This window comes from Takifugu flavidus, chromosome 4, assembly GCF_003711565.1.
Source record: "Takifugu flavidus isolate HTHZ2018 chromosome 4, ASM371156v2, whole genome shotgun sequence".
NCBI classification, from domain to species: domain Eukaryota; kingdom Metazoa; phylum Chordata; class Actinopteri; order Tetraodontiformes; family Tetraodontidae; genus Takifugu; species Takifugu flavidus.
Window position 1 is genome coordinate 18,526,478 of NC_079523.1, and position 22,578 is coordinate 18,549,055.

The 22,578-nt window shown below is 44.0% G+C and overlaps 1 protein-coding gene, 1 long non-coding RNA gene and 1 pseudogene across 26 annotated transcripts in view; 2 read left to right on the plus strand and 1 right to left on the minus strand.

The window, feature by feature from the left end:
• LOC130523562 (NACHT, LRR and PYD domains-containing protein 12-like) overlaps positions 1-22,578 on the plus strand; it is a 669,815-nt gene that overhangs the window by 532,549 nt on the left and 114,688 nt on the right. The gene's annotated exons all lie outside the window — the stretch shown is intronic.
• LOC130523563 (NACHT, LRR and PYD domains-containing protein 12-like) overlaps positions 1-22,578 on the minus strand; it is a 401,914-nt pseudogene that overhangs the window by 201,411 nt on the left and 177,925 nt on the right.
• LOC130523612 (uncharacterized) overlaps positions 1-22,578 on the plus strand; it is a 90,428-nt gene that overhangs the window by 64,803 nt on the left and 3,047 nt on the right. The gene's annotated exons all lie outside the window — the stretch shown is intronic.

Consider the following 22,578-nt stretch of genomic DNA (forward strand, 5'->3'; position numbering starts at 1 on the left):
GAGCCCCGTCTGTAGTCTGCCGCTCATAGCGGGAGCCCCGTCTGTAGTCGGCCGCTCACAGCGGGAGCCCCGTCTGTAGTGGGAGGTGTGGTGGTGATAAACCAGACTTTGGTTCAGGAGGAGGTGTTGGTGATAAACCAGGCTCTGGTTCAGGAGGAGGTGTTGGTAATAAACCAGGCTCTGGTCCAGGAGGCGGTGTTGGTAATAAACCAGGCTCTGGTTCAGGAGGAGGTGGTGGTAATAAACCAGGCTCTGGTTCAGGAGGAGGTGTTGGTAATAAACCAGGCTCTGGTCCAGGAGGCGGCGTGTGTTGGTAATAAACCAGGCTCTAGTCCAGGAGGAGGTGGTGGTAATCAACTAGGCTCTAGTCCAGGAGGAGGTGGTGGTAATAAACTAGGCTCTAGTCCAGGAGGAGGTGGTGGTAATAAACTAGGCTCTAGTCCAGGAGGATGGTGGTAATAAACCAGGCTCTGGCCCAGGAGGAGGTGTTGGTAATAAACCAGGCTCTGGCCCAGGAGGAGGTGTTGGTAATAAACCAGGCTCTGGTTCAGGAGGAGGTGTTAATAACCTGGTTTGCAGCACAGTGGATGGACCAGGCTCATCTGTTGCCCACTGGTTCTGCTCCTGCTCACGGTCATCAGCATCAATGGGACGGATGCTGCAGAAGCTGTTTGACCCATCTGGAGTGTTTTCCTCTCCGCCTGTGCTCAGTCTGGGCAGCGCCACATGGGGATGTGATTCCAGGGGTTCCTCATCACATCTGCTTCTGCTGTCTCCTTTAAGCTCTGCATCCAAACATGCATGCTGGGTTCCTGCGGTGGTGTGCTGCCTGTGCTCCACCGTCACCTTGCTCCGTCTAATGTAGGTCGGGAAGTCTGACAGACTGCTGTCGCTGTCGCTGTCGCTCTTTTATGTCGTTAAACTGTGATTCCATGACTTGTAAAACAGGAAAATGGGAAACTCCGTTTGATCCAGATCTGACCAAGGAGGACTTATTCATGGTGGATGAAAAGACCAAGGTTTGAAGTCCACAGTCTTCGGCAAAACCTTCAACCGAATCTCATTTACAAACATGAAACTTTGAATTTTCAGATTCCAGTTCAGATGATGAATATTGAGAAGAGATTTGAAACCTGAGCAGCCGACTACAGACGGGGCTCCCGCTGTGAGCGGCCCACTACAGACGGGGCTCCTACTGTCTGTAGGCCTCATGTGCCAGAGTGATGGGCTTTGAGCGCGTGATGACTCCTGTGGTGAAGATCAGAAACAGCATCCGCTCCAGAGCGAAACAGCTCAGAACATTCAAGGTTCTGTTGGAGGAGCTGCCAACTGAATATGGTGACCTGCTCCTACACACAGAAATCCGATGGCTCAGCCATTAATTTTGGAAACATTGTTGTGGTTCCCGGCTTTTGCAAAATTGCTAAATACGCGCTAGCATGCATGTTTTAAGCTATCGTAGCGGTATGTTTTACCATGCCCGCGCCCTATAATCCAGAGCGCCTGATGTATGTGTTAAATACAGAAATAGCACCCGTAACTGAGGCTGCACCTTTTAATACGGTGCGCCCTTTGGTCGCGAACATACGGTATATAGAACATAGGGCACGTTTGTGCGTGATATTACTCCGCGTCTGCACAACGACCACAACCTCCTATCTTTAGTATTGCTGCGCCAACTGGTGGTCTTTTGGGTTGAGGATAACGGTGATCTATATGTAGCTATATGTAGCTATAGCGTCATTGGCCTCCACTCCAGCCGCTCCTGGTAGTTCCTCAAAAACACTGAGTTTCTAGTGGATGCACAATCTGTGGAAGCCAACATAGAAACTTCTGAAGAGCCAAAGTTCTTGCAACAAAAATATAGTCCCCAATTAGGTTGTTTTGTTATCACACGACCCCGTCCCCATTATCTTAAGAGAATATAAAAGAATGAGTGGAGACAGAAGAGAGAATGAGATGTTTTTGGCACGTGTTGCTCTTGATTTAGTGTTTATTTTTGCAGTAAACTTAAAGGAGGCCTTTTCACTTTATGTTTGATTCCATTTAAGCTGATATTCCATTCTTGACATCTTTAAATTTACAGTATTCATGGGAGTTTTATTTGGTCATTTTGCTTCTTTTTATTTCCTATTTCCCACATTTATTCATAGTTTTAATTAGATTGCAATAAATCCTATAACATTTAACAGACTGAATAAAGTCAAATGACCTGCGGTTCCCACCGATAGCCGTCATTCTGATGGGTTTTTGCTGGCTGCAGCTGAAATATTCCAATGCTCCATGTCACAGAGACAGTAAATACTAAACCCTAAAGATTCTGAAGGCATGATGTAAAATAGTAACGTATAATACAGACATTTGAAGAGACAATTAAGAGAATGTTTTCATGCTTCTAAGAGTGGGCGAGGAGCCATTTAGAACTTTATAAAGATGCATTGTGTGATACCAGGAACTAATTTAACTTCAAGGCGAAGCTGCTTCTGCTTTGTCGACCATCGACTGATCTCCTGAAAGTCCACCAGCGCTTTTTAAAAACTGAATTTCTCATCTATGGAGGGAGTAGACGGCAGATGTTTCCACAGATGCTCTTCACCAGTGGTCAGTGAGTGATGCAGCAGATGAGCGGGAGTTGACTGGCTCCAACCAGCCATGTCTCAATGTCTCCAGCCCATAGTCTGGATTCTCTACGAGATCAGACAGCAGCTTCACTCCTGAATCCTGCAGCTGGTTCCCACTCAGGTCCAGTTCTCTGAGATGGGAGGGATTGGACCTCAGCGCCGAGGCCAAAGAGTCACAGCTGATCTCTGATAACCTGCAGTACCTTAATCTAAATAAAGAAGGGAAACTTTTATAAGGTTATAAGTGAAACCAGTATTAATCTGAAAGGTTAATCAGAGGCATGATCTGTAAATATTTAATTTAGTTACAGGTTAAAAAATGATAGTAATATGTAATTACCACAATTCCAACCTCTCAGGTTTGCACTGTTCCAAAGGAGAATATATATTGTTCTGGCCCTCACTCTTCCCAGGTTCTCCCACCTCTTTCCCTCCCATCTCATCATGGAGATCCATCTCACCTGTGGCTCATCTTTAAAGGCACAACCTGTCTTAGATGACTTCCTGTCTCCCCCACCATCTCCCTCCTCGTTGGCTGGTGTCTACCAGGCACCCTCACCTAGTTTTGTCTAATTTTGGTTACCATCTGTGGGCTTTTTCATTGTCCTTAAATCAATTTATCATGAATAAGTGGTCCCCGTGTGGCCCTCCCTCCTGAAGGAACTGGGCACAACACACACACTCAGAAAGTGTGAGGACCCTCGGATGGAATAATGGACATTTTTGAGAATGGTGTTTACCTCAGAGTTTCCAGTCGGCAGTTTGGAAAGTGGAGAAAACCACAGAGCAGCTTCACTCCTGAATCCTGCAGCTGGTTGTGACTCAGGTCCAGTTCTCTGAGATGGGAGGGATTGGACCTCAGCGCCGAGGCCAGAGAGCCACAGCTGATCTCTGATAACCTGCAGTAGTTTAATCTGAAAAATGCAGGATGAGGTTATATGGTGCAGGTCTGCATGTTATCTGTGTCAGTACTAAACCTACGTTAGTTCTTAGTTGGGTCAGACCTGAATTCACGATATTCCAAGGAATTTTTTTAATGTGGTGCATCACAGCAGTGTTGAGAACAGCCTCACTTCACCATCTTAGCAGCTGGTATATAGGTAGAAAAATGAAGACTGACCTGAGCCTCTCCAGTTTACAGTTTGGACTCTCCAGTCCAGAACAGAGCCGCTTCACTCCTGAATCCTGCAACGGGTTGTAGCTCAGGTCCAGAACCCTCAGATGGGAGAGGTTGGACTTCAGAGCTGAGGCCACAGAATCACAGCAGGTCTCTGATAAACTGCAGTCCCATAGGCTAAAATAACAATTATTTTGAGAGAAGACAAATAAAAATCAACATGTACCAGAGCAAAACACAGCTTACAAGCAACAAACCTCTGGTCCTGCACCGGCTTATCTGCCGTATGTTCGTATTTTGGGTTCTTTCAGGGCGGTTGGACAAGATCTACAGCGTATGTAAAGTGTGTGTAGGTCAAAATACCTTCCAAGTTTGTGAGACCACATTTCTCAATAGCACTCAACTCTTGTCAGGAGTTGGGACAAAGCGACCCACTCCTGATAGCTTGTGGGCGATGCTGCAGCGACCCTGCAATCCCTACACTCTCTGGTGAAACCAAATCAAAGGTTTTAGACACTGCTGGATGCTGGAAGGGTGGCTATAGTCTGGACGCACAGTTCCCCTGACTGCACATTTCTCCAACAATGATGGGCAGCTGGTGTCACTTGTTCTCCAGATGAGAGAAGGAAAGAGAGCCCCCCCACAGTGTGTTTGATTGCCCCACTGCAAGCTCAATGCTGCCAGAAAACATTGCAGGAGCATCAATTCCCCTCAGGGCATCAACAAGGACCTCAGGAAAAGGTGCAGCTGCCACCTACTAGAGACAAGCACACTGAGCTGAGATTCAAAGCCCTCTCCTCCCAAGAGAAGAGCTTGTTTGTTGGAGGCTCTTCTGGGCGATACCTGGTGCCACAGCTCCAGCTCAGCCCGTCTCTGGAGTTGAGGTGGAGCTTAGCAAGTTTCATGGTTCTCCACCACTTCCTCTCGCTGAGGACCTTCTCAGCTGGTGGTTTCTGCTCCACCTTCCAAGTTGAGCAGGTGATACTTCTGCATGCCTGCCACCAGGGTCTCTGCAGAAAGACTCTTCTCTACTGTTTTATATTATATTGTATAAAATTAGGATTTTTGGTTGGTTGATGTCTTAGATGTTGTTGACTAAGAGCAGGTTTTTCTTTAATATAGAAAGATTTGATGAGAAGAGCAAATGTATTCAAGGTAGTTTTCTCTGTCAACTGGACTGGGTTTCTTCTCTTGAAGACGTTTCGCCTTCTATCCAGAAGGCTTCTTCAGTTCTGAAGCTCAGAACTGAAGAAGCTTCTGGATAGAAGGCGAAACGTCTTCAAGAGAAGTTCTGAAGCTCAGAACTGAAGAAGCCTTCTGGATAGAAGGCGAAACGTCTTCAAGAGAAGAAACCCAGTCCAGTTGACAGAGAAAACTACCTTGGATACAATGACCTGGATGACTGAGAATTTACACAGAAAGCAAATGTATTATTTTATGAGCTACTTCCACTACTATTATATACACATACTTCCATATTGTCTTAGATTGCAAGCTGCATTTATTGCATCGTTCATAGAAAGTCATATCTGTGAGGAGAAAAACTCCAATAAGGTCATTTTCTTTAATGACCATTACAAAAGAAGGAGGCGATGAACAAACAGATTTATCTAAATATTCGTGAAAACTTATGCATGGAAACCTTTTTAAAATGGTTGCATTGTGTAGAATCGGTGTAGAATCAACTTGTTGACTTCTGATTTGGACTCCAATGGAAGTGAGGTGCAACAATTGTGGATGCTGAAAGCTTCAGATCTTCATGAAGGTTTCTGTGGTTGGACTGACCTGCTGCCCCTTTAAGAGGGAGGCAGGTTTGGGCTTCTGGCTGGAATGAAGCCACCTAAGATGAGAATGACTGCAGGCTTTCGGTACCAAGGTTTAACAGGGTGCTCACTTCACATTGGGCTTTTCTCTTTTTTGGGATGGCTTTTCTCAGTAGAGAAGGGGCATGGCACACTGCAGCAGCTTTCTTTTTGGGTTTGCTAGTTTTCCTTCTGATCTTTAAAAGACAGGAAGAACCATTTTTGAGTTGTCTGAATGTTTGGGTTGTTTTGTGGCCAGCCTAAAATAAAACAAGACAAATCTCCAACTGATACTTCCTTTCTAGTCATTGATGACCATCCTCACATGGGACAGATTTCCACAACCAATTTAATACTGCAAATCTGTCCTGTGCGGTCTTTTTTCTGAGAACTGTAACACTACGTTTATAACAAAGATCAAACATGTAAACATTTATTGTCTAACTAGTTACACCTGGGAAAGTACTGGATCATCTCTGACTGACCTGAGAGTCTCCAGCTTACAGAGAGGATCCTGGAGAGCACCACAGAGCAGCTTCACTGCTGGATCCTTCAGCTGGTTCTGACTCAGGTCCAGAACCCTCAGATGGGAGGGATTGGACCTCAGCGCCGAGGCCAGAGAGCCACAGCTGATCTCTGATAAACTGCAGTGTGACAGCCTGGAAAAGGAATAAATGGGGCAAATAAAAACATATTTCTAAATCTGAAAATGAAGAGAAAAGCAGAAAATGTAAAGAAATTTAGAAAAGACCAACAGAGGCCTCCTGACCTGAGCGTCTCCAGTCTGCAGTTTGGATGCATCATTGCAGAAGACAGTAACTCTACGTCGGCATCTGTCAGGCTTTGGTTCCAGCTTAAGTCCAGCTCCCGTAGATGAGAAGGGTTTGACGTCATTGCTGAGGCCACAACTTCACAATCACTCTTTGAAAGAACACTACCAGACAGTCTGTTGTGTATGAAACAAAAATAGTGAGTCAAACTTTGGGATTTCTCATCAACTTATCTGAGAATCGACCTCAACACAAATGTAGCTCATTTCCTGGAAAAGCTAAATTCACCACCGTAGAGCAACAGTTTGAACGACCATCAGATCTGAAATGCAACTGAATTATTCTCAACATTTGTCTTATTTTAGAACAGCTCATAATTACTCAATATTTAAAATGATTATAGCAAATGGTTCAAAGAAACGTGCATCTTTTTATCTGTCTATCGGCTCTTTGGATATTTTGCATTTCATCCAATTTGTACGATCGTGCGTCAAGTCTTAATTCAGCGATCCGATCGATGACATCAGAGTCTCTGGTTGCATCGATTGCCCTCAGCTTCTGTTATATCTGCCTGTTTCCCTTCAAATCATTTTCACTGCACCTTTTGTTGCTAGTGATGAAGTTGCCACCTAACGGGTGTGGAAAGGCTCAAACAACTTTGTGGGTCACATAAAGGCTCCAAACGGAACCGCCACAAAGACCTAAAACACCCATTTAAACCAACGAGGCCGGCTGTTTTTACGTTGAACAAATGAAGCAAAATAGTCACGTGTCATTAGTTAAAATGTGTTTTTCTGTTGTTTGAATACGATGTATACAAACAAACAAAAGTTATTTAATGACATGACAGTAATTTCATGATAGTCAGTTAACTTGTGGCTCCTATTATTCCTGCCTTATGTTGGTTTGTCTGGATTGACCTTTGAACTTATATCCAGCCAGTGTTGAACATTTCTGGATGAATTGTTGTTTTTTTTAATTTATGGACGCTGCAATGGAGATAAAGAATTGAAGGAATGACCACTGGAGGGGGTATTGCTACCTGACATGATCCACTCGCTTGATTTAAACGCCGATGTCCGGCCCCAGAAATCTTTACTTACTCGACCTTCCTGCAGTTCCTCACAGCTGGAATCAGGCGACGTCGTCCCTCATCTGAGGAGTTGTACTGCAGCAGGTTCAGCTCATCCAGAACCTCCTCTGACATCTGCAGCAGGTAGGCCAGAGCTGAACAGTGGATCTCTGACAGTTTCCTCTCTGATTTCTTCCCTGACTTCAGGAACTCTTGGATCTCCTGATGGACTGACTGATCCTTCATCTCCATCAGACAGTGGAAGATGTTGATGCTTCTGTCTGGGGAGCTTCCACCACTGTTCTCCTTCTTCATCTCTTCAGGTTGTTGAGGACCTTCTGGATGGTTTTTGGGTGGCTGTTCCTCTGATCCAACAGTCCACCCAAGATCCTCTGATTGGACTCCAGAGAGAGACCATGAAGGAAGCGAACAACAAGTCCAGGTGGCCATTTTCACTTTTGAGAGATTTCATTAGTGCTCTCCTGAGGAAGTCATCAAGAGATATGGCTGGATCGTTATTTGTGAACAACCATGAAACCAGGAAAAGGTTTTGGTTTCAAATATTTTAGGAACTGATTTATAACCGCTGTGTCTTTCCTGGTGGAACGGTGGAACATGTAGACGGCAGCCAGAAACTCCTGAATGCTCAGATGAACAAAGCAGTAGACTGATTTCTGGAAGATCACACTCTCTCTCTTGAAGATCTCTGTACAAACTCCTGAGTACACCGACACCTCGGAGACGTCCAGTCCACATCGCTCCAGGTCTTCTGAGTAGAACATGATGTTTCTTTTCTCCAGATGTTCAAACGCCAGCCGACCCAACTTCAGAAGGAGTTCTTCATCAGCCTCAGTCAGTTCCTCTGGTCTCTGCTTTCCTCCATACTTCTGCTTCTTCCTCTTTATCTGAACCCTCAGAAAGTGTGAGTAGAGGTCAGTCAGGGTTTGGGCAGCTCTCCTCTCTGGTCTCTGGTCATCATGTCCTCCAGAACTATAGCAGTGATCCAGCAGAAAACTGGGATCAGACACATGATGTGGAGGCTCCTGGAGGCCTTGATGTGTGAGATGATTCTCTTGGACAGATCTTCATCACTGAACCTCCTCCTGAAGTACTCCTCCTTCTGGGAGTCAGTGAAGCCTCGTACTTCTGTGATCCTGTCAACACACGAGGGAGGAATCTGATAGGCTGCTGCAGGTCTGGAGGTGATCCAGATGAGAGCTGAGGGAAGCAGGTTCCCCTGGATGAGGTTCACCAGGAGCACGCCAACGGACGATACTTGTGTGACATCAGAGATGAGCTGATGCTTGTTGAAACCCAGTGAAAATCTGCTTTCATCCAGGCCATCAAAGATGAACAGAAGTTTCCAGACAGTCAGATCTTCTGCTCTGATCTTCTGTAATGTTGGATGGAAAATGAAGCAGTGAGAGAAGACTGTGCTGCTCATCTCTGATCAAGTTCAGCTCCCTGCATGAGAGCGGAAGCACCAGACTGATGTCTTGGTTCTCCAAACCTTCTGCCCAGTCCAGACTGAACTTCTGCACTGAGAAGGTTTTTCCAACGCCGGCGACACCGTTGGTCAGAACCACTCTGATGTGTCTCTGTTGCTCAGATAAGACTTTGAAGATGTCCTGGCACTTGATTGGAGTGTCCTGGATGTTCTTCTTGGAGGTTCTCTCAAGCTGTCTCACCTCATGTTGTGTGTCCACCTCCTCACTTTGTCCCTCAGTGATGTAGAGCTCAGTGTAGATCTTGTTCAGCAGGGTTCCACTTCCTGCTTCATGAGTTCCTTCAGTCACATGTTCACATCTTCTCTTCAGACTCATCTTATGACCTTCTATCACCTCCTGCAGATCACTTCCTGAACACAAGTAAACCAATGATTTCCATCTATCATAAATCATCAACACAACTACAAATTCATGACATCACAAATTAAATCTCATATTGAACAGTTTTACTTTGTTTGGGCTTCATTTCAGCATCCCCAGATCTGCTTCCAGATTGTGAACAAGAGGACTCTCCTGGTGGAGCTGACTGGTCCCAGTTTGATAGGATGTGCTCCCCCCTCTCACTATGAAACACATCTCTATTAGTCCTTTGATTTATAGGATGAAAGAACCTGATCAAGACTCAATATTGTTCCAGCATTTATGTCTGAATTCATCTTTCAGTTTAAACCTGATTCTTGTTTCTAATCAACAATATTCACATTAAGTCTGTAACTATATGACTGTCTGAGGTTTAAGTGTTAAACATCTCCAATAATAAACTCACAACCTGCTGCTGTTAATGTGACTAACAGCTGCCACACAAACACATCATCACGCTTTAGTTTTCTTACATTTCCTCTGAACTTCTGAAGTTTATTCCTCCACCTTTGGACCGGTCACTCTTCAGGGACACCCAGCTGGGCACTGTGGACTCTGCTCTGTCCTCGTCCATCCTGAGGAAACATCAGAAATAGTGATGAGACTGTGATGAAGGTAAATAATCTGGAGAGGTTGTAGTTCAATAATCCCAATTCACTGCATTTTTATCAAACAGGAACATTTCTAATCCATTCTGGATAACAACTGAATCAATAAATCAATGATGTCTCTGTATCATTTTCATGTTTTCAGAGTTTAAGCTGCTTTTTTTAACTGTTCCCTGCAGTGAGAAAAGAACTGGCACCTTTTCCAGCCCCTCATCCTGCAGCACTGAATGTGCTCTAAAGTTCTTTCCAGAGCAAACGTCTCTGCACTTGCAGCAACATGTTGTAGTCATGGATCCGTGAGGAGAACCGGATACAGGAAACGCCCCCACTTTGATCCCAAAACCCAACTGGTGGCCAACGGTGGTCCGGCAACGACGGGGACGCTGGTCCATCGGGCCCACAACACTGGTTTTCCACAGGCCAACATGGTGAAAGGACTGTGCACCGTTTCATTTTAAAGAGCTGATGAATTTCATTTTTCACGATAGTAGAGGCTAATACCTACAAAATGATGTTTTGTATGGTTGTGAAATGTTCTAAGGCAGAGTTATGTGGTTCAGAAAACCTTACTTTAAAGGTGAGCCTTGAGGTCCAATACTGAAGTTTTCAGGGTCGTCTTTGGACCTGTTGCTCTTCATGGAGACACAGCTGGGCACTACGGACTTTGCTCTCTCTTCCTCTTCCATCACACATTCGCTCATTTTTAAATGTGAGTCTAAACGGTTAAGCAGGAACAGTCTGCTGACACAGAAAAGAAGATTAAAGAACATGATTCTCAGCATGAAGACAAGCAGAGGTCTGTCCAATGACGTATTGTCGGCTCATTCACATCAAAATCTATTATATGATGTCACCCTGTACATCATACAGGCCACATATATATTGGAAAAAAGTTTTGGGACATCTTAAAAGTTTACACCATGTTAAATATAAAATAGTTGTGGAAAAAATGTTTCTCCTGGGTGTTTCAAAAGGTGCGGTGGCATCAGACGGACGCACACAAATACAAATTAAATCATTTTTTATCTGGTTATGGTTTACAAGAAAACCTAAATTCTTTCAAGATGTCAGTTCTCAACATTAAATTCAACAAATAAGATGAGAATGCATTCAAAACTAAACAGAAATACGTCATCACATCATCAAAGTGGGTCAAATGCAGCATCATCTTCTGTCATCTCAGACAGGATTCCAAGAAGAGGATCTTCATTTTCAACAACGCACCTTGACATCTCATCATGGCTCGTCTGTCAGATTACAAGCAGCTTTTTTGATCAGGCGCATCATGTTTCTCACCAACACATGATGGTGCTGGAAAAAACATTTGTAGCCTGACCTAGAGGTCAAAACTCTGCATGGCGTGCACAGCTACTAGTTGCAGCTGGTGGTTGTGGCGGAGGAGATCCCAAACATATCTAGCAAGCTTGTTTTGGAGCAGAGCTTGTCCACCACCTCTGACCCCACTCATCACAGAAGTCCCACCATATCCATGGCCAGGTGTGTTGGCAGCATTGGAGCCAGCCTCAGGAAAAAGGTGTGTCAATATCTCAGAAGTGATGCATCAAGTTGCCACAACCCAACAGAAGTCAAGCAACCCAACATGCTGAATAGAATAGATGACACACAGCAAAGGGCAAAAAACACCCAATTCTGCTCAGACTAATCTTATCTGACCACATGTACAGGACCAAAAATATCAAAACACCATGGGTTTAGGTTTCGTTTCGTTTTCTTGACTGCTTCATTCAAAACAGAACACATTTCATAAATCCATAATAACAAATTCATATTCCACAAAGACCAGTTGTTAAAACAATAAAATGGAATGCCTTGATCTCTCCCTCTTTACATACTCTCCTTTTTTAAATAAAGGATTGATTGTCCCCTGGTGGAGGGACAAAGAGAGGAGGCTAAAACTGTCGCGTTTGTGTCCCTCTTTCCGTGGATTTTTCCACTAACTGCAAATAATATTGTCGACTTATTGTGAGTATTAAAATGTGCTTCCTCAACCTCTAAAATGTTGGCTCAGGGTTAGCGGAAAACGCAGTTAGAGGAAACACGGTACAAAGTTTGATCATCCGTCACAACATTCCCGTCGACCAGCCGCAATGTGCGTCCGAAACACGCGCACGCTCATTGCGAACACGCAGCTTATTAAGCCGCATCTCGCAGCGGAACATTGATTCGAGACGACAGCAGTGAAAGAACCAAATGCTACCTGAATATTACAGGTTTTCCATCAGGGCTCGGTCAGTCCAGATGGAGCCCGAAGTTGAGAACTTTCACTTTCGCTTCTTCTTCCTCTACACGTCCCGTGTTTGTGGTTGGATCGCGTCATATCCAGCACAAACGCCTCTCTTCAGAACAATTTGGTCCACGTTTTAACTGAAATACTGGGAAACAACTGGAGTTCGTCTGACAGATGTTCGTTTTTGGGTGCGGAATCAAACTGTGTCAACTTTTTGATCTATAGGATCCCCTCTGGTTCAAAGTGTCCCTATAGGATATTGACAGTACTGACCTTTTGGGGGCTGCACACACCTCTTAATGGTGACGGCACCAACGGAGCTGATCCAGTTGTCATCAGCTGGCCAGTCTGACTCCAGCTCATTAGGGGAAATTTGCTGATCTGGAGGAGAAGCTTTCAAAACTTGACGGGCTGGGGGGGAAAATGACTGTAATTTTGGAATCAGCGTGCCAATTTTATTTTTAATCAGAATAATTTAGAATAATTTCAACAGGATATTTTCAAATTGTTCCCCAGTGTAACTTCACCTGAAATTGTGGACTCCAGAATATCACCATTAAATCCATTTAATCACTTAATAGCTGTGGAATTTGAGCCATGAGAAAAATATCTCTCCATCATGATTTCCAGAATTTTTCATCAATATCTGAGATTCTTCGAAAGCTTCGCTGGTGTTGGGTTTTTATTGCTTCTGCTTCATTTTCAGGCGCAGTTCTTTTATTTTAAATCAAATCAAATCATCTTTATTTGTAATGTCTGTTGTAGTCAAACTTGGTGCTATGCAGAATCCCAGGGCCTGATCCCTAACAATCAACAGGAAAATCTCCCCTTTAACAGGAAGAAACCTTGAGCAGGACCAGGCTCATATGGGGGGGGGGGGGGGGGGGGGGGGGGGACCCTCCTGCTGATGGGGGGGGGGTAGGGAGAGAGGAGGAGAAGGGGGAGGACAGGTAGAGGAGAGACAAGGCAGACATCATTCAGTTCATTTTAAAACCCACTACATTAGATATTCTGAATAGCTGGTGCTGGTAATCGGAAGGATAAAACTATTCTGTAAAAATGTATGTTTAGCTTTGTGAAATTGTGTCGTACAGGTCAAATAAGAACACAAGATCAACTGCTGAACCAGTGCAATTTATTTTTAACGTGTTTATCTCCACAAAGAAAGAAAAACCACAAACAACAAGTTTATAGTGGTCCAGTAATGCGCTATAGTCATACACCAGTACAGTTAACAATAACTCATGTTTTCCACCTGCTTTTCCATCTTCAGTGGGAATAATCCAGGGCGTTCTGGGCTTGAACAAAGGTATTAAAAGCTGGCTGAATGTCTGAGGTGACTGAAGGACACACTTGGGCTTTTCTCAATAGAGAAGGGGCACGGCACAGTGCAGCAGGTTCTCATCTTAAATTTACTGTATTCATGGGAGATTTATTTGGTCATTTTGCTTCTTTTTATTTCCTATTTCCCACATTTATTCATAGTTTTTATTAGATTGCAATAAATCCTATAACATTTAACAGACTGACTAAAGTCAAATGACCTGCGGTTCCCACCGATAGCCGTCATTCTGATGGGTTTTTGCTGGCTGCAGCTGAAATATTCCAATGCTCCATGTCACAGAGACAGTAAATACTAAACCCTAAAGATTCTGAAGGCATGATGTAAAATAGTAACGTATAATACAGACATTTGAAGAGACAATTAAGAGAATGTTTTCATGCTTATAAGAGTGGCCGAGGAGCCATTTAGAACTTTATAAAGATGCATTGTGTGATACCAGGAACTAATTTAACTTCAAGGCGAAGCTGCTTCTGCTTTGTCGACCATCGACTGATCTCCTGAAAGTCCACCAGCGCTTTTTAAAAACTGAATTTTTCATCTATGGAGGGAGTAGACGGCAGATGTTTCCACAGATGCTCTTCACCAGTGGTCAGTGAGTGATGCAGCAGATGAGCGGGAGTTGACTGGCTACAACCAGCTACCGTCTCAATGTCTCCAGCCCATAGTGTGGATTCTCTACGAGATCAGACAGCAGCTTCACTCCTGAATCCTGCAGCTCGTTCTGACTCAGGTCCAGTTCTCTGAGATGGGAGGGATTGGACCTCAGCGCCGAGGCCAGAGAGCCACAGCTGGTCTCTGATAAACGGCAGTACCTTAATCTAAATAAAGAAGGGAAACTTTTATAAGGTTATAAGTGAAACCAGTATTAATCTGAAAGGTTAATCAAAGGCATGATCTGTAAATATTTAATTGAGTTACAGGTTAACAAATGATAGTAATATGTAATTACCACAATTCCAACCTCTCAGGTTTGCACTGTTCCAAAGGAGAATATATATTGTTCTGGCCCTCACTCTTCCCAGGTTCTCCCACCTCTTTCCCTCCCATCTCATCATGGAGATCCATCTCACCTGTGGCTCATCTTTAAAGGCACAACCTGTCTTAGATGACTTCCTGTCTCCCTCACCATCTCCTCCTCGTTGGCTGGTGTCTACCAGGCACCCTCACCTAGTTTTGTCTAATTTTGGTTACCATCTGACGGCTTTTTCATTGTCCTTAAATCAGTTTATCATGAATAAGTGGTCCCCGTGTGGCCCCCCCTCCTGAAGGAACTGGGCACAACACACACACTCAGAAAGTGTGAGGACCCTCGGATGGAATAATGGACATTTTTGAGAATGGTGTTTACCCCAGAGTTTCCAGTCGGCAGTTTGGAAAGTGGAGAAAACCACAGAGCAGCTTACTCCTGGATCCTGCAGCTGGTTCCCACTCAGGTCCAGTTCTCTGAGATGGGAGGGATTGGACCTCAGCGCCGAGGCCAGAGAGTCACAGCTGATCTCTGATAAACTGCACTTAATCAATCTGAAAAATGCAGGATGAGGTTATACGGTGCAGGTCTGCATGTTATCTGCGTCAGTACTAAACCTACGTTAGTTCTCAGTTGGGTCAGACCTGAATTCACGATATTACAAGGAATTTTTTAATGTGGTGCATCACAGCAGTGTTGAGAACAGCCTCACTTCACCATCTTAGCAGCTGGTATATAGGTAGAAAAATGAAGACTGACCTGAGCCTCTCCAGTTTACAGTTTGGACTCTCCAGTCCAGAACAGAGCCGCTTCACTCCTGAATCCTTCAACGTGTTGGAGCTCAGGTCCAGAACCCTCAGATGGGAGAGGTTGGACTTCAGAGCTGAGGCCACAGAATCACAGCTGGTCTCTGATAATCTGCATCCTCTAGTCTAAAATAACAATTATTTTGAGAGAAGACAAATAAAAATCAACATGTACCAGAGCAAAACACAGCTTACAAGCAACAAACCTCTGGTCCTGCACCGGCTTATCTGCCGTATGTTCCTATTTTGGGTTCTTTCAGGGCGGTTGGACAAGATCTACAGCGTATGTAAAGTGTGTGTGGGTCAAAATACCTTCCAAGTTTGTGAGACCACATTTCTCAATAGCACTCAACTCTTGTCAGGAGTTGGGACAAAGCGACCCACTCCTGACAGCTTGTGGGCGATGCTGCAGCGACCCTGCAATCCCTACACTCTCTGGTGAAACCAAATCAAAGTTTTAGACACTGCTGGATGCTGGAAGGGTGGCTATAGTCTGGACGCATCGTTCCCCTGACTGCACATTTCTCCAACAATGATTGGCAGCTGGTGTCACTTGTTCTCCAGATGAGAGAAGGAAAGAGAGCCCCCCACAGTGTGTTTGATTGCCCCACTGCAAGCTCAATGCTGCCAGAAAACATTGCAGGAGCATCAATTCCCCTCAGGGCATCAACAAGGACCTCAGGAAAAGGTGCAGCTGCCACCTACTAGAGACAAGCACACTGAGCTGAGATTCAAAGCCCTCTCCTCCCAAGAGAAGAGCTCGTTTGTTGGAGGCTCTTCTGGGCGATACCTGGTGCCACAGCTCCAGCTCAGCCCGTCTCTGGAGCTGAGGTGGAGCTTAGCAAGTTTCATGGTTCTCCACCACTTCCTCTCGCTGAGGACCTTCTCAGCTGGTGGTTTCTGCTCCACCTTCCAAGTTGAGCAAGTGATACTTCTGCATTCCTGCCACCAGTGTCTCTGCAGAAAGACTCTTCTCTACTGTTTTATATTAGATTGTAGAAAATTAGGATTTTTGGTTGATGTCTTAGATGTTGTTGTCTAAGAGCAGGTTTTTCTTTAATAACATAGAAAGATTCGATGAGAAGAGCAAATGTATTATTTTATGTGCTACTTCCACTACTATTATATACACATACTTCCATATTGTCTTAGATTGCAAGCTGCATTCATTGCATCGTTCATAGAAAGTCATATTTGTGAGGAGAAAAACTCCAATAAGGTCATTTTCTTTAATGACCATTACAACAGAAGGAGGCAATGAACAAACAGATTTATCTAAAAATGTGTGAAAACTTATGGATGGAAACCTTTTTAAAATGGTTGCATTGTGTAGAATCGGTGTAGAATCAACTTGTTGACTTCTGATTTGGACTCCAATGGAAGTGAGGTGCAACAATTGTGGATGCTGAAAGCTTCAGATCTTCATGAAGGTTTCTGTGGTTGGACTGACCTGCTGCCCCTTTAAGAGGGAGGCAGGTTTGGGCTTCTGGCTGGAATGAAGCCACCTAAGATGAGAATGACTGCAGGCTTTCGGTACCAAGGTTTAACAGGGCGCTCACTTCACACTTGGGCTTTTCTCTTTTTTGGGATGGCTTTTCTCAGTAGAGAAGGGGCATGGCACACTGCAGCAGCTTTCTTTTTGGGGTTTCTAGTTTTCCTTCTGATCTTTAAAAGACAGGAAGAACCATTTTTGATTGGTCTGAATGTTTGGGCGGTTTTGTGGCCAGCCTAAAATAAAACAAGACAAATCTACAACTGATACTTCCTTTCTAGTCATTGATGACCATCCTCACATGGGACAGATTTCCACAACCAATTTAATACTGCAAATCTGTCCTGTGGGGTCTTTTTTCTGAGAACTGTAACACTACGTTTATAACAAAGATCAAACATGGAAACAGTTATTGTCTAACTAGTTACACCTGGGAAAGTACTGGATCATCTCTGACTGACCTGAGAGTCTCCAGCTTACAGAGAGGATCCTGGAGAAAACCACAGAGCAGCTTCACAGCTGGATCCTCTAGACTGATGTAGCTCAGGTCCAGAACCCTCAGATGGGAGGGATTGGACCTCAGCGCCGAGGCCAGAGAGTCACAGCTGATCTCTGATAAACTGCAGTCACTCAGTCTGGAAAGGAATCATGGCAAGAAATGATCTCTTATTGGAGGAAAAGTCATATTACACTTGCTCAAAATCATTATTTCATTTTATTTCATTATTTAATCAGGGCCCTTGGAGTCATGAGAGCTCTGGCCCCCCACTGATAAACTGGGATATTACAGCAACATAGTTAAAGAGTTATAAAATTGACTTTCAATGCCTCATTTATGCTCATACTACACTTCTCTTCTCCAAAAGTCAATGGAGTTTATCTTGAAGCCTTTCATTGTTTAGTTATGTCAAAGATAAAAGAAAGCTGACCTGAGAGTCTCCAGCTGACAGTTTAGACTCTCCAGTCCAGAACAGAGCAGCTTCATCCCAGAATCCTCTAGACTGATGGAGCTCAGGTCCAGAACCCTCAGATGGGAGGGATTGGACCTCAGCGCCGAGGCCAGAGAGTCCCAGCTGATCTCTGATAAACTGCAGTGTGACAGCCTGAAAAAGGAATAAATGGGGCAAATAAAACACATTTCTAAATCTGAAAATGAAGAGAAAAGCAGAAAATGTAAAGAAATTTAGAAAAGACCAACAGAGGCCTCCTGACCTGAGCGTCTCCAGTCTGCAGTTTGGATGCATCATTGCAGAAGACAGTAACTTTACTGCATCATCTCTCAGGCTTTGGTTCTCTCTTAAGCTCAGCTCCCGTAGATGAGAAGGGTTTGACGTCATTGCTGAGGCCACAACTTCCCAATGACTCGTTGAAAGAAAACGAGCAGCCAGTCTGTTGTGTATGAAACAAAAATAGTGAGTCAAACTTTGGGATTTCTAATCAACTCATCTGAGAATCTACCTCAACACAAATGTAGCTCATTTCCTGGAAAAGCTAAATTCAACACCGTAGAGCAACAGTTTGAACGACCATCAGATCTGAAATGCAACTGAATTATTCTCAACATTTGTCTTATTTTAGAACAGCTCATAATTACTCAATATTTAAAATGATTATAGCAAATGGTTTAAAGAAACGTGCATCTTTTTATCTGTCTATCGGCTCTTTGGATATTTTGCATTTCATCCAATTTGTACGATGGTGCGTCAAGTCTTAATTCAGCGATCCGATCGATGACATCAGAGTCTCTGGTTGCATCGATTGCCCTCAGCTTCTGTTATATCTGCCTGTTTCCCTTCAAATCATTTTCACTGCACCTTTTGTTGCTAGTGATGAAGTTGCCACCTAACGGGTGTGGAAAGGCTCAAACAACTTTGTGGGTCACATAAAGGCTCCAAACGGAACCGCCACAAAGACCTAAAACACCCATTTAAACCAACGAGGCCGGCTGTTTTTACGTTGAACAAATGAAGCAAAATAGTCACGTGTCATTAGTTAAAATGTGTTTTTCTGTCGTTTGAATACGATGTATACAAACAAACAAAAGTTATTTAATGACATGACAGTAATTTCATGATAGTCAGTTAACTTGTGGCTCCTATTATTCCTGCCTTATGTTGGTTTGTCTGGATTGACCTTTGAACTTATATCCAGCCAGTGTTGAACATTTCTGGATGAATTGTTGTTGTTTAATTTATGGACGCTGCAATGGAGATAAAGAATTGAAGGAATGACCACTGGAGGGGGTATTGCTACCTGACATGATCCACTCGCTTGATTTAAACGCCGATGTCCGGCCCCCAAAATCTTTACTTACTCGGCCTTCCTGCAGTTCCTCACAGCTGGAATCAGGCGACGTCGTCCCTCCTCTGAGGTGTTGTACTGCTGCAGGTTCAGCTCATCCAGAACCTCCTCTGACATCTGCAGCAGGTAGGCCAGAGCTGAACAGTGGATCTCTGACAGTCTCCTCTCTGGTATCTCCCCTGACTTCAGGAACTCTTGGATCTCCTGATGGACTGACTGATCCTTCATCTCCATCAGACAGTGGAAGATGTTGATGCTTCTGTCTGGGGAGATTCCATCACTGTTCAGCTCCTTCAGGTTGTTGAGGACCTTCTGGATGGTTTCTGGGTGGTTCTCCATCTGATCCAACAGTCCACCCAGATCCTCTGATTGGACTCCAGAGAGAGACCATGAAGGAAGCGAACAAACAAGTCCAGGTGGCCATTTTCACTTTTGAGAGATTTCATTAGTGCTCTCCTGAGGAAGTCATCAAGAGATTTGACTGGATTGTTTTTTGCAAACATCAATGTAAACCTGGAAAAGGGGTTTGGTTTGGAATATTTTAGGAACTGATTTATAACCACTGTGTCTTTCCTGGTGTAACGGTGGAACATGTAGACGGCAGCCAGAAACTCCTGAATGCTCAGATGAACAAAGCAGTAGACTGATTTCTGGAAGATCACACTCTCTCTCTTGAAGATCTCTGTACAAACTCCTGAGTACACCGACACCTCGGAGACGTCCAGTCCACATCGCTCAGGTCTTCTGAGTAGAACATGATGTTTCCTTTCTCCAGATGTTCAAACGCCAGCCGACCCAACTTCAGAAGGAGTTCTTTATCAGCCTCAGTCAGTTCCTCTGGTCTCTGCTTTCCTCCATACTTCTGCTTCTTCCTCTTTATCTGAACCATCAGGAAGTGTGAGTAGAGGTCAGTCAGGGTTTGGGGCAGCTCTCCTCTCTGGTCTCTGGTCATCATGTCCTCCAGAACTATAGCAGTGATCCAGCAGAAAACTGGGATCAGACACATGATGTGGAGGCTCCTGGAGGCCTTGATGTGTGAGATGATCTCTTGGACAGATCTTCATCACTGAACCTCCTCCTGAAGTACTCCTCCTTCTGGGAGTCAGTGAAGCCTCGTACTTCTGTGATCCTGTCAACACACGAGGGAGGAATCTGATAGGCTGCTGCAGGTCTGGAGGTGATCCAGATGAGAGCTGAGGGAAGCAGGTTCCCCTGGATGAGGTTCACCAGGAGCACGCCAACGGACGATACTTGTGTGACATCAGAGATGAGCTGATGCTTGTTGAAACCAGTGAAAATCTGCTTTCATCCAGGCCATCAAAGATGAACAGAAGTTTCCAGACAGTCAGATCTTCTGCTCTGATCTTCTGTAATGTTGGATGGAAAACATGAAGCAGTGAGAGAAGACTGTGCTGCTCATCTCTGATCAAGTTCAGCTCCCTGCATGAGAGCGGAAGCACCAGACTGATGTCTTGGTTCTCCAAACCTTCTGCCCAGTCCAGACTGAACTTCTGCACTGAGAAGGTTTTTCCAACGCCGGCGACACCGTTGGTCAGAACCACTCTGATGTGTCTCTGTTGCTCAGATAAGACTTTGAAGATGTCCTGGCACTTGATTGGAGTGTCCTGGATGTTCTTCTTGGAGGTTCTCTCAAGCTGTCTCACCTCATGTTGTGTGTCCACCTCCTCACTTTGTCCCTCAGTGATGTAGAGCTCAGTGTAGATCTTGTTCAGCAGGGTTCCACTTCCTGCTTCATGAGTTCCTTCAGTCACATGTTCACATCTTCTCTTCAGACTCATCTTATGACCTTCTATCACCTCCTGCAGATCACTTCCTGAACATAAGTAAACCAATGATTTCCATCTATAATAAATCATCAACACAACTACAAATTCATGACATCACAAATTAAATCTCATATTGAACAGTTTTACTTTGTTTGGGCTTCATTTCAGCATCTCCAGATCTGCTTCCAGATTGTGAACAAGAGGACTCTCCTGGTGGAGCTGACTGGTCCCAGTTTGATAGGATGTGCTCCCCCCTCTCACTATGAAACACATCTCTATTAGTCCTTTGATTTATAGGATGAAAGAACCTGATCAAGACTCAATATTGTTCCAGCATTTATGTCTGAATTCATCTTTCAGTTTAAACCTGATTCTTGTTTCTAATCAACAATATTCACATTAAGTCTGTAACTATATGACTGTCTGAGGTTTAAGTGTTAAACATCTCCAATAATAAACTCACAACCTGCTGCTGTTAATGTGACTAACAGCTGCCACACAAACACATCATCACGCTTTAGTTTTCTTACATTTCCTCTGAACTTCTGAAGTTTAATATATAATCTTTGGACTGGTCACTCTTCAGGGACACCCAGCTGGGCACTGTGGACTCTGCTCTGTCCTCGTCCATCCTGAGGAAACATCAGAAATAGTGATGAGACTGTGATGAAGGTAAATAATCTGTAGAGGTTGGAGTTAAATAATCCCAATTCACTGCATTTTTATCAAACAGGAACATTTCTAATCCATTCTGGATAACAACTGAATCAATAAATCAATGATGTCTCTGTATCATTTTCATGTTTTCAGAGTTTAAGCTGCTTTTTTTAACTGTTCCCTGCAGTGAGAAAAGAACTGGCACCTTTTCCAGCCCCTCATCCTGCAGCACTGAATGTGCTCTAAAGTTCTTTCCAGAGCAAACGTCTCTGCACTTGCAGCAACATGTTGTAGTCATGGATCCGTGAGGAGAACCGGATACAGGAAACGCCCCCACTTTGATCCCAAAACCCAACTGGTGGCCAACGGTGGTCCGGCAACGACGGGGACGCTGGTCCATCGGGCCCACAACACTGGTTTTCCACAGGCCAACATGGTGAAAGGACTGTCTTCAGCTCAGCCACTAAATTATCTGGTGCTACATAAACATACTAGTCAGGACTTTTTAACTTCCCTCCTTTGTTTCCCTCTTCAATTATTTCTATGATCCAAGTCCTCAAAGATCACTGCTCTATTTAAAATAGATGAAAGAAATGACACCCACTCCTGCATTTCTTTCACAGTGGTTCCACAACATAGAACAATAAACCACTGTGAGAAAACCTGCAACATGAACCCAAAATCCTGTTGGTGTCCTGTGATCCTGTGTGGATTATTTATTATTTGTCTTAAATTTTATGCTTTCATTATAATAATGACCTAATACCAAAACCTGCTGAACCTGGACTGTTGAACAACTCTAATAACTCTAAGAGCTTTTCACCTGTCACAAAAAATGTTGTTAATCCTGTTCTCTCTAACAACGTTAACAGCATAATACTGTCTGAACAGAATACTTTCACTTTTAAAACCTAATCAACAGCTTTATGGCGTATATATTACTACCATTAAAGCATTCTGGGAGGGTTTAAAGTTCTTTTAGGATCAGTAGCAAAGAGCAGAAAAATAAACTAAACTTCACTTAGAAAGACGATTAACTATAACTAAAGCCAGACTATAAGAAAGTTAAATAAGACCTATTCATTTATAATGCATAATGATGTTTTGTGCTAAAACT